The sequence below is a fragment of the Ambystoma mexicanum genome, chromosome 12 (assembly GCF_040938575.1).
Source record: "Ambystoma mexicanum isolate Mex_15411 chromosome 12, UKY_AmexF1_1, whole genome shotgun sequence".
Taxonomy (NCBI): domain Eukaryota; kingdom Metazoa; phylum Chordata; class Amphibia; order Caudata; family Ambystomatidae; genus Ambystoma; species Ambystoma mexicanum.
Genome location: NC_090936.1, coordinates 936,425,211 through 936,441,335, shown reverse-complemented (window position 1 = coordinate 936,441,335; position 16,125 = coordinate 936,425,211).

Here is a 16,125-nt window from a genome sequence, read left to right as displayed (position 1 = left end):
GATGATGCCATTGATGCTAGTCAACACTGTCTGCCAATACACAGGTCTCTGTTCAGCCTTTTGCTACCAAGCAAGGCATCCCCTGCATTTTCACTGAGGGGGGCAGGGCTTTGCTTGTAGCCATGCAACCCATTGCATGCACATTGCACGTGATGCCTGAACTAGCCCTTCCACTGGCTTCACGATTTGTGATACACATCATGAAGTACTTGTTCATGTAGATAGTGAGTAACGTACACATGTTATGCACTTCATCAAACCGCTTTTGAGCCGTGTAACACCGTTCTACATGCCTACTCACTGATGCAATGTCAAATTGATCAGGCATGCATGGCAGGTTCTGTTTTGTGTGTGACATGTCTGCTTCATGTGTTGGCTGTCTGTGTGATATCAATGTGTATGTGTGTCATGTGCTTCTGACATGTGTACTAATATTTTTTTCTCTCCACTTTTCAGGTGATGACGCAATGGAGCCAGAGGATGGTGTTGTCATGCCAGGCACAGGGTTGTCATCACAACCACAACCCGGCACTAGTGGGGGTCGTGGGGTGGTAGACCACGAGAACCCACGTGTGCTCCAGTCCATCTTGTCTTTGGCTGGCTATGAGTCCAGCCCAGAAGACCACTCTGACAGCCATGTCGAGTTGGATGTGCATCAGGTCCATACGTCAGGGGTGAGTGATTCTGATGTGGACACTTCTCTGTCCGCGACACCTGCACTGAGGGACCAGACAGTGGTGGGACCTCCGCCTGTCGTGGATCGGGACTCAGGGTCACCCTCCACAGCAGTCGCTGATGTGCCTAGGGCATCACGTAGACGGGGCATGTAGTCGTGCAGCCGCGGGTGGTGCCAACCCAACGAGGACGCACGGTCCTTGGGTCCCGCAGGTGTCAAGCCCAGCAACGCAGTGGCCATGCGCCACCGAGGTATACTGAGTGGGAGCAAGACATGACTGCCAATTCAGAACATCAGGGGGCAGCACTTGATAACATCGCTGCGAGCATGTAACGTGTGGCCCAATCCGTGCTCCCCCTGCTAGGCAGGTGCTTCTCCAGCAGCAGGCGGCGCAGTCCATGGCCCGCTCGCTCAGGCTGGGCATGGCGGCCTCTGACAGGGCACGCCAGGATGAAATGTTATCTCTGCATCAAGCAATTACTGCTCACACAGAGGCACACATGGCGGCCCTGAAGGCTGAGTCTCAGTCCCTCAGATCCACTCTGGATGCCCTCTTGACATCACAGAGGGTGTGGTCAGAGGAGAGGTTTGAGCAGCTTGAGCGTACCATCTCGGCTGAGCTACATGCTTGTCGGGAGGTGCATCGGTTGTCCAGCCAGACCACGCAGGAAGAACTCTGTGCTATACGTGTTACCTTGCAAGAGGAAGCACGTGTATCACGGGAGGTTCTGCATGCAGACCTGCGTGGCATTGCGGCACAGAACCAAGCTCACCCATCTGGCAGACTTGCTGCCGATGAGGGGCAAGCGGCACCTAGGCGTGGTCAGGCTCCTGTGCCACGTCGTCCTTTACAGGATGAGGCAGACTCGGACGACGGATTATCTTCCACACAGGTTGTGGTGTGCAGGCGTTGAGCCCATGGAGGTTTTTTTTTTGTCTTAACATCATCGCATGTGGGTGTTGAGGTGCACCCTGTACCTCCCTCATCCTGGGTGTCTCCCCCCCAGGTTGTATGTGGCCGTTTTTGATTTTTCCTTTTAGTTTAGTTAGTTAATATTAACTATTTGATAGTTATTTTAATTAGGTTATGTAGGTTGTTCATTGTTAGTTTAATTAGTTAATATAGTTTAATATTGTTTGTCTATTGTGCATTCATGTGACAGTGTGGTGCTTTGTGGCTTTTGAAAGCTGGGCCCTTCAAGCTTGTCTTGTGTATGTGTTTGCAGCTTGGGGTCCTGACTCACATAGGCCACTCCTGCTTCCCTTATCCATGGGCTCGCTAGGATGGTTCGGTGTTCCAAAATATTTCACAAGGGCTTTGGACTTCCTTAATTACTGTGGTCTGTCTGCTGCTGTTCTACTTGTGTTAACACCCCTAGTGCGTTTCATCCACCCCATGTCTGTAGTGAATTTGGGTGAGTATGTGATTGATTGCTCCATTAATTGATGTGGATTGTGATGTATGTTATTGCCTGTGTATGTGTTTCATGCACTTCATGCCGTAGACAGTAGCCTGCAACCTTGGCCTGTCAAAGTGACAATGATGGTGGGAGGAGTTTGGATGTAGCTCTGTAACCTGGCCCAGTGACAACCAGCATGTAGACACACACACAGGGAACTGTCAAGCCTTATTAATTTATTTCATGCCCTTTCTGCAGGAAGATGAGCCACCAGACTGCCTTTGCCAGCAGACACAGGGACGACTAATACAGAAAACTGGGCACGTTCGGTGGTGCAGACATGTTAATGTGTGCGCAAGCAGATGCACAGGGCTTGTGCTCAGACGTCCGACAGAAGCAGGCGTGTTTCCAGGAGATCCTGGCAAGGTGAGCAACACAAGGGCCCACACCACAGACTACCTTCCACCAGGCCACTTGCACATGGATGCTAAGTGGCACCAGTGCTGTGGAGCTTTTCCAGGCATTGTTGGAGAAGCACACAGTACAGCTGACATGCGTTGAGGGCCAAATGCCAAGTGCCTTTACTAGTTGTCAGGGGCACACGCAGGGGCCATCAAACATATCCTCGAGTACCCCATGCTCCATTGAAGCAGAGTAATTAGGGTAGTAGCGTTCCTGGCCAGAAACTGATACAGCGCACAGGGACAACCAGCGAGGCTCAGACTTGTGGTGAGTGCATGTCATTTGCATGTGCAAATTTCCACGTGCACTACCTACTTAAATCTGCGGCGGCCAGAAAGCAACTTGTACTGAAGTTGCACCTTGCTATACGCATATAGGAGCTCACCCAGGGACCATTGTATCATGTCTGATTCTTGACCCATTGGTCTTCCATTTCCAGCACGGCCACATGCGCCGGCATTACTGCATTGACAGTGTATGTACCATCGGTGGCCCAAGCTAACATATGGGTACATAGCAGCAGACAGGGGAGTTTGTTTGTGGAGATGTCACTTACTTTGGGGCATGGATGGGTGTGTGTGTTGTAAACACACATTCAGATTAGTAACTCACGCTCTCCTTGCAGCATTGAAGTGCTCCTGTTACCGGACCTGAGAGTGCGCAGGCAGGAGGCCAGCACTCACCCCATAGATAACTGTCTCGTTGGCTTTCATTTGACTGATTTGGTACAATGTGCATGATGAACATGTTTTCTCTGATTGAGTATATGTTTTTGTGATTAGTTGTATTTTGCCTACTTTGCCTTGCAAATCCACATCCACTCTCCTGCCCCTCTTTCCGGTTATCCTGAATACCAATGCCGTCCATGCAACATATCCCTGACCCTCCTTCCCCGCTGGGGTCTCAGAGGCCTGTGTTAGTTTGACCTTGCAGGCACCCAGACCACGGAGGGGGAGGTTGGTTCGTGCCACTCCTGCACCTGGACACCGGAGCTGTGACAGTACCCATCAGTTGTTGCATCATCATTGTATGTTATGTACCATGAATGGTACCCATCCTGTTGGACCATTGTTCAACTGTGCTACCTTGGTTGTTCTATCATTGTGCTTGTACATGTGGTTTGATATTTCCTGCTACCTCAAGTCATCTACTGGAGACTCTTCCAGGGTTTTTTGGTGCCTACAGCCTTTTTCACTGGTTTGTCGGTTTGCCTACTTGGAGTTCTCTGTGATGTGACATTTTTACTAGTCAAGGTGGCCTCTGAGGGGGCTGGACCCTATTTACACGCAAGCTGGAACATGGAGCCCAAGGGATAGGGTGATCCTCTAGCCAGGTAGACTTGAAGGAAGAAGGCTACATACCCCAGAGACAGTTGTTCAGAAGGTCACAGTGATGTGCAAATGAGTGCCTTTTGTTTTTGGACAGTTAGCTTGGCCTACAGTGTTTTGGGCACTCTGACATTGTAATTGTGGGGTATTATGTACATGATGTGTTGTGCTGCTCAATGCCTGTTCCTGTGTTGTCTTTACTTTTCAGGTGTCAGGGGATTGGTGTGGTTTAACATGCTGGGGTGTTCACATGGCCAATGTTCACATGTGATGTGTACAGGACACTGAGGGTCACTTGATTTCACATGCATATATCGAGTGCATGTCCCTAATGTCACACACAGTTGCACAATAATCCACCACACATGCATCCACCCTTCCATGGACACAGGTGCACACAGATTGCATTTTCAGGCCTGCGGTGTCCATGCAGCACATGATCTATTGCTATTTGGGTAACCTGTACATGCGTCATTTGGTTGTAGATTTCATTAGTTGTTTTTATGTGATGCTCAAGGTGTATCTGCAACACAATGGCTGCTCAAAGTGCTGTGTACTGTGCAGTGTGTTGCAGGAGACACACACAGCACACGGGTTCGGGAGTTAGGATTTTGCCATGCCCAATGTGCATGTGAACAGGCATACAGTGTTGTGTTCATGCTACAACTGTTGGAAAGCATTTGTGTCTGACTTTGTATGTGTGGGAGGTTGTTGGTCAGTCATTTCATCTGATTCCACGTCAAGCATCATTGTCTCATGCCAGTTTTCATTTATGACATGTCTCTTTGTATATTATTGGTCATGTGTTTGTCTTTTGCTATTGCATGCCATGTCATGGTGTAGCAGACAAGGGTGATGTGGTTTGGCAGGGTTTGGGTGACATACCAGGGATTATGATGGACTGTTTTGCAGGGGTGTGTGATACACACCTTGCATGTGTTCCTTTTGGTCACACAGGATTGGTTATTTTTAAGTAGCTAGGGATACACACAATGTGGCACTTCTGTGGGAACATTCTCAGGGTGGTAAGGTTGTCTCTTTGTCATCATCGATTGTCACCTGGCATGTGCAGGGACTGTGTGCACTCCACAGGGGTGGGAGTTTAGGTGCAAAATGTGGCCACAAGCTGGGTCCGGGCTGCCTCGCCACGTGCCCTGTCCCCTCCCATGGGCAGCACCTGTGCCTGTGGTTGGGGATGTGGGGGCACCACCATGTCCACCGGTACCTCCCGCCGTGTTGCAACATTGTGCATGACACATGCTGCCACAATGAACCTGCACACTACTGGGGGTGCATATAGTAGCTGCCCACCAGAACGGTCAAGGGAGCGGAAGCGTGACTTGAGCACCCCGAATGTGCGCTCCACTATGCCCCTGGTTGCAATATGGGCATCTTTGTATCTTACCCGGGGTGGTGTGGTGGGGTTCCGGATTGGCGTCATCATGTGGATGCTCAGAGGGTAGGCACTGTCCTCTGGGGAGGTGATAATAGTTGAGATTATTAGGGTTTGGGTATTTGTCTGTGTGTGACTTGCATGCATGTGCACAGGCATTTGTACTCACCTAGGAGCCATGTGTCGCCATGCTGGCCAGCTTCCAGGGCCCGGCTCAGGGCAGACATTCTGTATATGAAACTGTCATGGGTGGAGCCAGGGTAGTTTGCATAGACAGAGGTGATGATTCCTTTAGCATCGCATACAACCTGCACGTTGATGGAATGCCAGTGCTTGCGGCTTCGATAGATGTGCTCAGTGGCCCTAGGTGGACGTAGGGCCACATGGGTGCAATCTATGACACCAAGCACTTTGGGGAAGTGTGCCACCCAGTAAAAGCCCTGGACAACGGCCTGCCTTTCTGCGGGTGTTCTGGGCATGTATATGTGCCTGTGGACTGAGGGGTGTGCAGTGATGATCGCCAACACCTGGTGTAGGAAGCGTGACTGCGTGGCCTGTGATACCCCCCCACTATGGCAGTAGTCTGCTGAAATGACCCAGTGGCCAAAAAATGCAGGACATTGAGCACCGTCTCTAAGGGGCTCAATGCTTGGGAGCACAGGGTGGGGAAGTAACGTCATCTTCCCACTTCCTGACGAGGTCTAGGATGATATGAGGTGGAAACCTATAACTGCCATAGACGTGGCTGTCAGGCATCCCAAAAAGGCCGGTCCGGAGTAAAAAAATGCGGGCCCTGGCTATTCTCCTCCTCCTGCGGTGTCCCATGATCAGTGCTGCGACAAATGGGGCATTCATCGTAGGTGTATATACGTGTTTGTTGTTTGCGTGCACTTTTATACTGTGCGCGGGGATGCTTCCGCCTGCCTTTGTGTGGCGGACGCGTTGACGCCTATGTGTGTCTTTTGCCATGCACGGGTTTCCCGTATTCGAATCCATGAATATGGGTTGTTCGCGTGTGTCACGCCGCCGCCTTCGGGTGGTCGCTGGCGGCTATGGAACACTTGGCGTTGGTGGCGCCATCAGGTGGTGCCGGGGTTTTCCTTCCCACTTCCTGGTTTGGCGGTCTAGTCTTTTTGTTTTGGTTCCCCATTTCTGTATTTAGCCTCGCCCCTTCCTGGGCTCTGTGCGTTGCAACTTTGTTTCTTTCACTCTGTTGCCGTGCTCCTTCATACTTTCACTCCGCTGCCTTTAGTGTTGTTCCTTTTCGCTTCCCCCGTGCCCGTGGATCTCTTTTCCCGTGCAGGTTCTGCCCTGCCTTTTCTCTCCCCTCTCTCTCTCCCTCCTCTCACGGTTTACGTACCTGCTTGTGGCTTCCCTTCCTTGTCTGTTTTCTCTCTCTCGCTCTGGCATCTATCCCTTACCTTTTCTTCCCAATCCTGCCTGCTGCCATCCGGACTGCTTTCTTCATTTCTGCTCCTGGTACCCTTGCAATCCGGTACCCGGACCCGGTGAACTTACTACGTAGTGGAACTCGCTCTCCTGTCCTGAGCGCTGCCATCCACTCCTTCTCCGATTCTGCTTCGGATCCGAACGTTGTTTTCCTGCTGCATTGTGGAACTTGTACCTCTGTCCAAGAGGCTGTCTTCCGCTCCTCTGCCTCGGAGCTATTGCCATCTAGTCCGTACTACCTTGACATCCATCAAGATCTGGACGAGTCCATCTGCTGCTACATCCATCACGTTCTGGACGAGTTCAGTTGCTGCTACATCCACAGAGAGTTTTTTTTTTTAAGCGGCTGCTTTTTTCCTCTCCAATTGGTCCCTGCGGGAAGGGGGTCGGCTGCTTCCCTGTTTAGCAGGGAATCAGGGTGGCTTCTTACCGTGGACGACCGTATCTCTTCTCAAAGAATATAAAATCAAAGAAGAAGCTTTCCAGGCGAGAAGTGTCCTCAGAAGATACATGTGAGGAGGAAGGGGAGGTGGACATTGATATTGCTGATAACCCACGTATCACGTCTGAGCCTGACAGTTTGCAATGCCAAGAGGATATATCAATGGCTACCCCTGAACAGGCCCAGGGGCTGCTTACAGCTATGCAGAATGGGCTAAGTTACCGGAATTTTATTGCAGTTTGCAATGAAGGACATATTTGGAATGTTGATGGAAATGTTTCCAAATTTCGAAAATAATTATTTTCTCAGATTGCTCAGATACAAATGTGGATGTGTCCGAATTTATTTTGGCCACAAATGGAAAAAGCAAGGCACAATGTAAATAAAGCTGCATGTGCTTTTTTGCAAGATGATGGCATGACATCTTTCCATAATGAAAACATTAAATGTGATATGTGGGGAAACAGATTTTTCTGGAAAATGTTTAAAATGCTTTGAAGCAGTTTTTGTGAAAACATAAAGTATCCATTCAAGTATTTGTTAGAAGTTTCATTATACAGTCCGTGGACAGGCAGTCACGCTGCACGCATCCGGGGACATCAGCGGCCCTGCCGGCTGTCCACAGATACCATCGGGCAGGTATCGCAGAGCGCATTCGCGTTGGTGTCCGTAGAATAGGCGCGCTGTCGGCAGACAAATTCAAAATGCATCATGCAAAGCCGGATATGTGCAGACACTGTGTGCTATCCCTGGGCACCTCCGTTTCTTAAAGTGGGGGTGCCCACAGACAGTCGTATGGTCCATGGAATATTACTGGACGTTTGTTAGAAAAAAAAGGACAGCACAATATACAAAGACATTTATAGTATAAAAGATACATTCATTTAGGAAAGGGATGGGGTATCGGAATGGGAAAAATATATGGGAGAATCAGACATTTCCGTACAGTAATGATCAAGGGAGGAAGGGAGTGAGGTTTCATCAAAGCATCTTTCATTTGCATTTTAGGATTTTAATGACATGATTTTTGATATCATTTAATGTTCCTTAAAGTAATTACTGATTTCATCCAATTTTGCAGACATCATGATTTAATTATCTACAGTTGGGGATAGGGATTCTCTTTGTGATTCTTGTGATTCTGCATAATTAAATGTGGATGTTGTTTCTTCGTGAAAACTATGTACTATAGGACAACAAGCATTTTTTATTTCAGTGAGGTCTGTACAAATTACATTATTTATTTGTATCAAAAGATGTATTGTATACCATTAGAGATGTTATCATCAATCATTTCTTCTTTTGGGAAATGTTCTTCTAACCACTCAAGTGTGTATGCCATTTCTGGAAAAATAAAAAAAAGTGCTTTTTTGCTTATAAGAAATGTTTATATAATAATGGTAATAATAGAGAAATAAATACACTGTGCTTACTATTATTTGGTAAGTGTTTGTTTTCAAATAAGTGTCTGGTGTATGTGAGGCTGTGTGTAGAGTTGTACTGAGGTGATAATATGAGGTGTACAGATATGGATTGTGCTTGGTTCATTCCATTATGTTGTGTGCTACATGAAAAAACTATTTGTGCATTTTCAAATGATGATTGCGTACAAAAAGGTATATTTGGGTGTAGTAAATGTACGTAATGTTGTTTTATGTATATGTGTTTGCTGGTTGAAGGGAAGACACATTTTTGTTTTCCCCTGTGCTACTGGCCTTTGTGAATGCTACCTGATGTCCACAGATATTCGTACTGTTCGCGGATTCTACAGCTGCTACATTGGGGGTGAGTATAATATAAGAAACTTGAAGCAAATTAAGGGTGCACTGGTAAACACATATAAAGAATCACTGAAAAAAACGTGTTTAAAGGGACGTTATGGTTAAGTTACACTAATAAAAACCTATGAAATGTGAAAAAACATTGTTAGAGGGACGTTATGGTTACAATTAAAACCGAAAACCCCCAGAAATGGTTACAAGTCTTTAAATCGACAACCCAAATAGTGACAAACTTTTCCAGTGGCACTTAAACAATGAAAGAAAATTGTTTTTTAATTTTATTTATTTGGGGGTTCCCCCCAAGCCCAATGTTTCTCAGCTTTTTTAGTCCCTTACACGGCACCCATATATATATTTAGTAAAAATGTCAACATTTTTTCGTTATTTGGGTTTCACTGAAAATGTTTGTCACTATTCTAATTTCGATATAAACACTGTATACCCCAGACATTCGCCAGTTATGGTAAGCTATGCAACCATAACAGCTCCTCACTGTTAAAACTAACACCCAGAACATCAAAGATGGCATCACAATTACAGTTAGCTGTCAATAAAACCTTTCTGCAGTTCATGAAGGTTCAACAGCGGCATGCCAGGCTTCTTGATAATTTATGTGCAGTTCGAAATCAGGCTCAAATGTGTCATCTTACAGTTCCAGACAGGGAGCAGGTGTTGAGCCAGGGTCAAGCTGAACTCTGTTATGCTTCGAAGAGTGTGGATTGGGAGGGCCACCAGGATCGGCTCGACAGTCGGTTCGATGTTGAAGATGCTGGTGACTAAATGTACAGTTTGAGGCATGGGAACAGAAACAGAGTCGAGGGACGCAGTTCAATGAGGTCACAAAGGTCGGTTCGATTTGCGATGAAGATCTGCATCAAAGATGCTGGAAGTTCACAGAGCATCTATAAACAGCATTCAGGGATATGCAGATAGTGAGGGCCACCAGGGTGAGTTTGACAGTTGATTTGATGGCAAAGATGCTGGTGACTGAATGTGCAGTTCCAATAGGGTGGCTCCATTCAACGTTCAAGGTCACAGTTCCAAGCATCCCTCAGGGTCTACTCAATTGTCGATGAAGATCATTAATGAAAATTCTGGAGGTCTGAAAAGGCAGTTTGAAGGCAGTGGATGAAACAATGAGCTTCAAGTTCGAGCTGGTGCAATAGTGTGTTGAGCTAGCGCAGTGCAATGGTGAACTGGTTCGAGAGTGCAGTACAGTGGCTAGAAGATCAGTCAAGAGCCAACAAAGACAGCTCTGGATGATCATGTTGGTCAGAATGGGGTTGAAGGGCTTGATTCATGACTTGCAGTGATTTGACAGTGAAACCACAGTGCTCCTGGCTGTCTTGACTCTTGGGTTTCTGTGAGTCCCAATCCAGGGACTCAAGGATACGTTTAGTCAGTGTTGCCCAGCTACTACAACATGTGAGGCTGACACACTCTTCAATGCATACTTCAACACATGGAGGTCCTGGGCCACAGTGCGGCTGGCAGAGATGCAGGCCTAGCTCCAGCAACAGGTCACCCAAATGTACCCTGGGGAGCTTGCCTTTAACTTGGACACTGTTTGTTTGGAAGGATGGGTCGAAACATTCAGACATCTGATAATATACTGAACTGAAATATCTTCACGATTATTTTCTGCCAGCGATGACGTATGAAATGAAAGAATACATCTTGCAAAGGTTATGCATTTTACATCATTTTTTGTGTAATTCACTTACGGCATGAACCTGAGGAAACTCTGAACAATTTAGCATGACATGTCAACGTGTTTTTAATGTGGCTTATTCTTTCTTCTTTGTTATGTTTCTAACTCTATAAAAAGCTGTGTTATTACATGGCTGTTATATGCTAATAAAAAAAGGAAGTTGGGTCGTGTGAAAGAGCCGTATTTAAATGCCACCATACAGTGCATGTCCTTTTAAAAGTCCAGCTCAATTTGCATGCCATGCCCACTGGGGAACAGAGACAGCAATCTAAAAGAGTGCACCGAGAGCAATGTTTTAAACACAGGTTAAAAAAAACATATTTTAAACTTTACAGAATCCAGAACGTCATTTGAAGCAGCAAGTTAATAGCTTCATGAGAGTTTATACTTTATTATAATTAAGTGCAATTACTGTATATAGGTCTTGCACTTTTCTGACATTTTGTCTTTGCTATCGGCATCTGGGAATACAGTTTGAGTATACAATCTGTTTGGTCATCTGTCTTTTTTACCTTGAGCAGGATTAGATCTCTATGGGACCAAAGACTGCACTGAACCTCTGATAGGATGATGGGAGAAGCCTTTGACACGCCTTTAAGCTTTACCTGCCTTCCTGCTGTGCACTGAAGGTTGCCAATTAAATTCTCTCATGAAAACCTGGAGGCTTGCTGATAGTGGCGGGGCTTCGAAAATCCAACCTGCCACTAAAACATACATAAAGCATATCAAAACCAAACAAAATGTTGATACAGCAGCCATAGTAAGGAAAGGTGTTCCCAAAGGACCACTGCAAGAAATTAGACAGTGGCAGAGAAAGCCTCGAAGATGAGATGTGACAAATATGTCAGCAAAGTATGAGATCGGACCTTGGGTGGCAGATTGTCCCCCTTCCATTGGACTCCTAATAGACCAGAGAAAGAAGGGTCTTGGAGGAGCAGGTATTGAACCATCCACCCCATTGGGCTGCACAATGTAGAGGAATCTTTGATAGTCCGCACCTTTAAAGAGTGCAGGCTGCTTTGGAAGAGAAACAGTGTATTTCCTCTAATGTCCCTGCAATGAGAGTGTGGGTGCAGCACTGGGTGGATCGGTACTGTCCTGTGCTGGCACTGCTCAACTTTAAACTATATAAAAGGGAAACATGGATGACAACTGGACATTATCTCAAAGTCTGGAAACATCTGCATGGAATGAGACAAAACAAGAGCATACTAAGCTCTGCAATTAAAGGCAAGGTAGTAAGAACCCATTGACTAGGAGCAGGTATTGCAGGTAATAAAGGAAGGGTTGTGGCATACCTCCATCCCATTAATGACATTGGCGGTCATTACAACCTTGGTGCTTAGTGCACCAACTTTACCACCATGGTGTAAACTACGTTTACACCATGGTGGATGGCGGATTTATCGCCCCATTCCAAGGTGAGTGGGGCGGTAAATCCCCGTTTCCCATTTTCCCTTCCCCATTCCCATTTTTGCCCCATAGGGCATAATGGGAGTGGGGAAGGCGCTAATTACGCCGCCGTAAATTACGGCGGCGTAATTAGCACCATGGCGGGTTAGCGCCATGGACTTTAACGCCTGCCAAAAGCAGGCGTTAAAGTGGGAATCCGGCATTAAGGGTTAACGCCGTCGTTAACCCTTAACGCCGGGGTTGTAATGACCGCCATTGTTATACTACATTCTGGCCAGTGGTGGGATAAGGGAGAAGGGAAGCACCAACAACATCCACCGCTCTTGTCATAATAGAAGGGCATTAGCACACACATCTTGATGCGCAACAAAATCATGTACTCTTTTTAAAGAGTACCAGGTCGGACCTTGCAAACAGACCCAAACAGCATGTGTCCCCAGTGATATGGCAATGCGACCACCTGGCCCCAGAGACCCCTGGCCCCCTACTAGAAACCATATCTCCAAATATTATAGTGACCCCCAACTCTCCTTGCAGACTCAAACATCAAAATCTATCTCTAATAACAGGGGCATTGTAAATGACTGAACCTAATGCCACCCGGCTCCCTCCTGAAACACAAATGAATGAGTGGCACATTAACGCTCCCTCCAGTGACTGTCATTAGCCATCATGACATATGGAATTAGTGGCATTTACACCAGCTTCTGCGAGTTTAGAGGTATTTTCACTCCCTTCTAACATGGGCACTGAGCAAAAGTAGACTAAGGGGGTCATCAGAAGTTGGGCTGTATCCGGGTGGTAAAGCACCAGGATAGCTCCCAACGCTAATTGCGTTACCGCAACTCGATCCCTTCGACCCAATGGGGCATATTGGCCACTATTTACAGAGGTGCAAATGCGCTGCAAATTGGCAGAAAGTGGCGAGATTTACCTCCAGGTCAAACCTAAAGGTAAATCTCTAACTTTCTGCCCAAACTCGGGATTGGGCGGAGCAGTAATGCAATGGTAACAATTTTACCACTCCATTTTTTACCACTTCACCCAAAACCTGACGAGGTCCTAAGACATTAGCCCTCTTTCCCTTTCTATCATCCATGAAGGTTAATGAGAAAACGTCAACATGGGAAAAAAAACACTGCAGTAGGCAGCCAGCTTATCACAGCCTATCAAGTTAGGTTGTTGCTTAGTCACTCATCTGTTGCTACTAGTTATCCCCCTTTGCTTTCTTCTATTCTGGCTTCCTCTCCATTTCCTCCAGTGCTCCTGCTTCTGATGTCTTAGGAATTTTGTGGCTCCACTCACGCCTCATTATGCTTGTGCCTTGTGGTGGACCAGTGCTTTTTTTCCATTCTGTAGTGCTGTACCCTTATCTAGAAACTCCAGATCTGTGCACCTGCTCTCTGGGCATTCCATGCCCTGACACTTCCTATCCTGCACTCTATACACTTCTATGTACTACTTACAAGAGTACTCCTTCAAAAGCACCAACACATTACTAGTTTGTGTGCTATGTCTTCCTCGGGACTGAATGAGAACATCTTCAACACAAACCAATTAAATGTGTACTACAATATGAACATTAAGAAACTAGTGTTTAGTCTCCACTACTACTCAACACTCGGTTGTGGCGAATGAGTGTGCAAGATATTTTTTATGAGTATTCTTAATGAGTATTCTTAATTTGCCAAAAACATGGGACTAACTGATCTTATTCTCATACCAGGATCCTTAGCCAAAACAAAAGCAGGATTTGGTGCTCCACTATATGCACAATTTCTCCACCATAGTTGAATTGGATTGGTATATAGTTGCCCAGAGTAGACTTACCATATCACATACAAGTGCATGTATTAATAACATGGGCAATCAACTTGCTATTATATTCATTCTATACGGGTTCTCTTGGTGAGAATCTTAGACTTTGATACAGTGCTGGATACGTACCTTTGTATATCTTAGAAGGGTACTTACACAATGATAAACCACACACATCTGCTTTTTTTTTTTTAGAATAGTGCTCTTTGGCGTTTATCAGTATTTTCTCAAAATATGGCCATGGTACATATGCAGTTTAATAAAACACTGTTAGGAATACTGGGAGTGTGGACATTAGCAGAGTGCAAAGTTGGTTCACATTTCACACATTGCCATTGTATGCATTCCCAAACAGCTCAGCAGATGTGAAAATATTCTGAAGCCTTTCTCATTTTACAAAGCCTCCCACCAGCAAACTTGGCTGGCGAACATGGAGTTATCAGTGGAACTTTGACCTATTTTAAATGCTTTTGCCAGCCTGCAACTGACTACTCACGTGTAGAAACCATCCCTTTATATTCTATCGCATAAAGACATAAGTTAATTCTTTAGGAATATTCTCATTTTGGTTCTTGGATGCTTACCAAAAATACCCACAAGGGTCTGTGCTTTCAGCACCAGCAAGGGAAGCCTTTTTACCCTCCATAGCTCAGATTCCCCCTGGCACCCTTCAATTCCTGCTGCAGATAACCTCTCAGCAATGGACAGACTGGTCTGTCTCAGTACACCCCCTCCTCCTTCCCAGAATACTCTCTACTCTTCTTCCATTCACCCTGGTACCGATTTCATTCCGGAATCGAGATGTAGCATTTTCACTCAGCCTTCCTCCGCTTGCAGCTCACAAAATGGCTGTGCAAACAAAATCATTTCTGCACAATCCTTAGCTCACGTCCCCATCAGAAATGCAGTTTTAATTCCTGCATTTATTTTCTAAGCAGTATCGCATGGTCTGTGCTTGGAGCCTACATCTACCCCCACAGTTTGCACCCTAGGTTTGCACCACTGATTTTCACCACTGATTTGCAGCATGTGTTATGGACTCAGCTGTCCCATTCAAAACACGAATTATATGAATGGGATAAAGGCAAAAATTAGTCATTAGTAAATTAGCAGTGAATAATGTTAGTCCTTATGCTACTGTGTGGGAGTGGCCGGGCCAGTCTGGCCCCCCTCACTCATTCAGTTTAAGGTACATGCCACTTGCTCGACCAACAGTGGGGGAAGCCTCCTTTTGCCCCTGTGTACATAACCAGCCACGTGCTAATGACGACGCAGGAGGGGCTGTTTAGAGACACTCGGCATCGATCATGGACACCCCCGACTCCATCTTTGGATTAGGCCTCACTGCGATACTACGAGAAGGCTTCTCTCCCCTTTGCAGTGCCGCATTCGGCGCTCCCAATGGCCACCACTTTTTTTCCCATGTCTGAAAGCCTTGCAGCTTCGTTGTCACGCCTGAGCTGGAGGTAAATTGCGACAAAAACATATGTAACACCTCGCCCTTCATCTGAGATCACTGTCCTGCATGTGAACCGGCTCAGGCCATGCCTTGCAAACTCATCCATCTCCACAAACCTGTCGTTCCCCCTCACCCCCCCGAGGAAATTACTGCCAACATAACCTCATGGCCCCCGATAGGTGTTCTCTTGATGTACCAGATATGTAACCTCTGTGTGATGCCCACCCCAGTGTGCCCTTACTAACACCAGCCCACCTCTGTCACCATATATTGGCCGTTAGAAATAACAAATGTCAGCGTGCCCCCAAGCTTCTTTGATGTGACCAGGCCTACCCCATGATCAACGATCCCACCTTATCCGAGCCCCCTGAGTTGTGATAAGCTTTATGAGACCCCAGTAAATAATGATGTTAGTGTAACCCTAAAATGTACTGCTATAATGATTTGCTCAAAGAAGCCTCAGTAATGATTATTTGGTGCATGCTTGAAACAATGTGTTATGTTAGATTAGCTAGGGCCGGCCCTGCTTCGCCGTGACCTGACCCTCACCCCTCCTGGACAACAGGCAACTGGACCACGTGGGACAAGTCATCCCACCAACAGAACAACCAATCCAGCAGAAGCAACATTATACATTGTATACATGTTTGAGTGTTAGACCCAATCCGTTGCCAATAAGGTCCCCTATGTAGCAACGTCATGTATTACGTTTTTTCATGTTATAAGCTGCCATCTTTGTAATGTGTGCCAGAGCGCGCTCGGGCAGCAGAGTTCTCTGGATGCCAATTCTTAT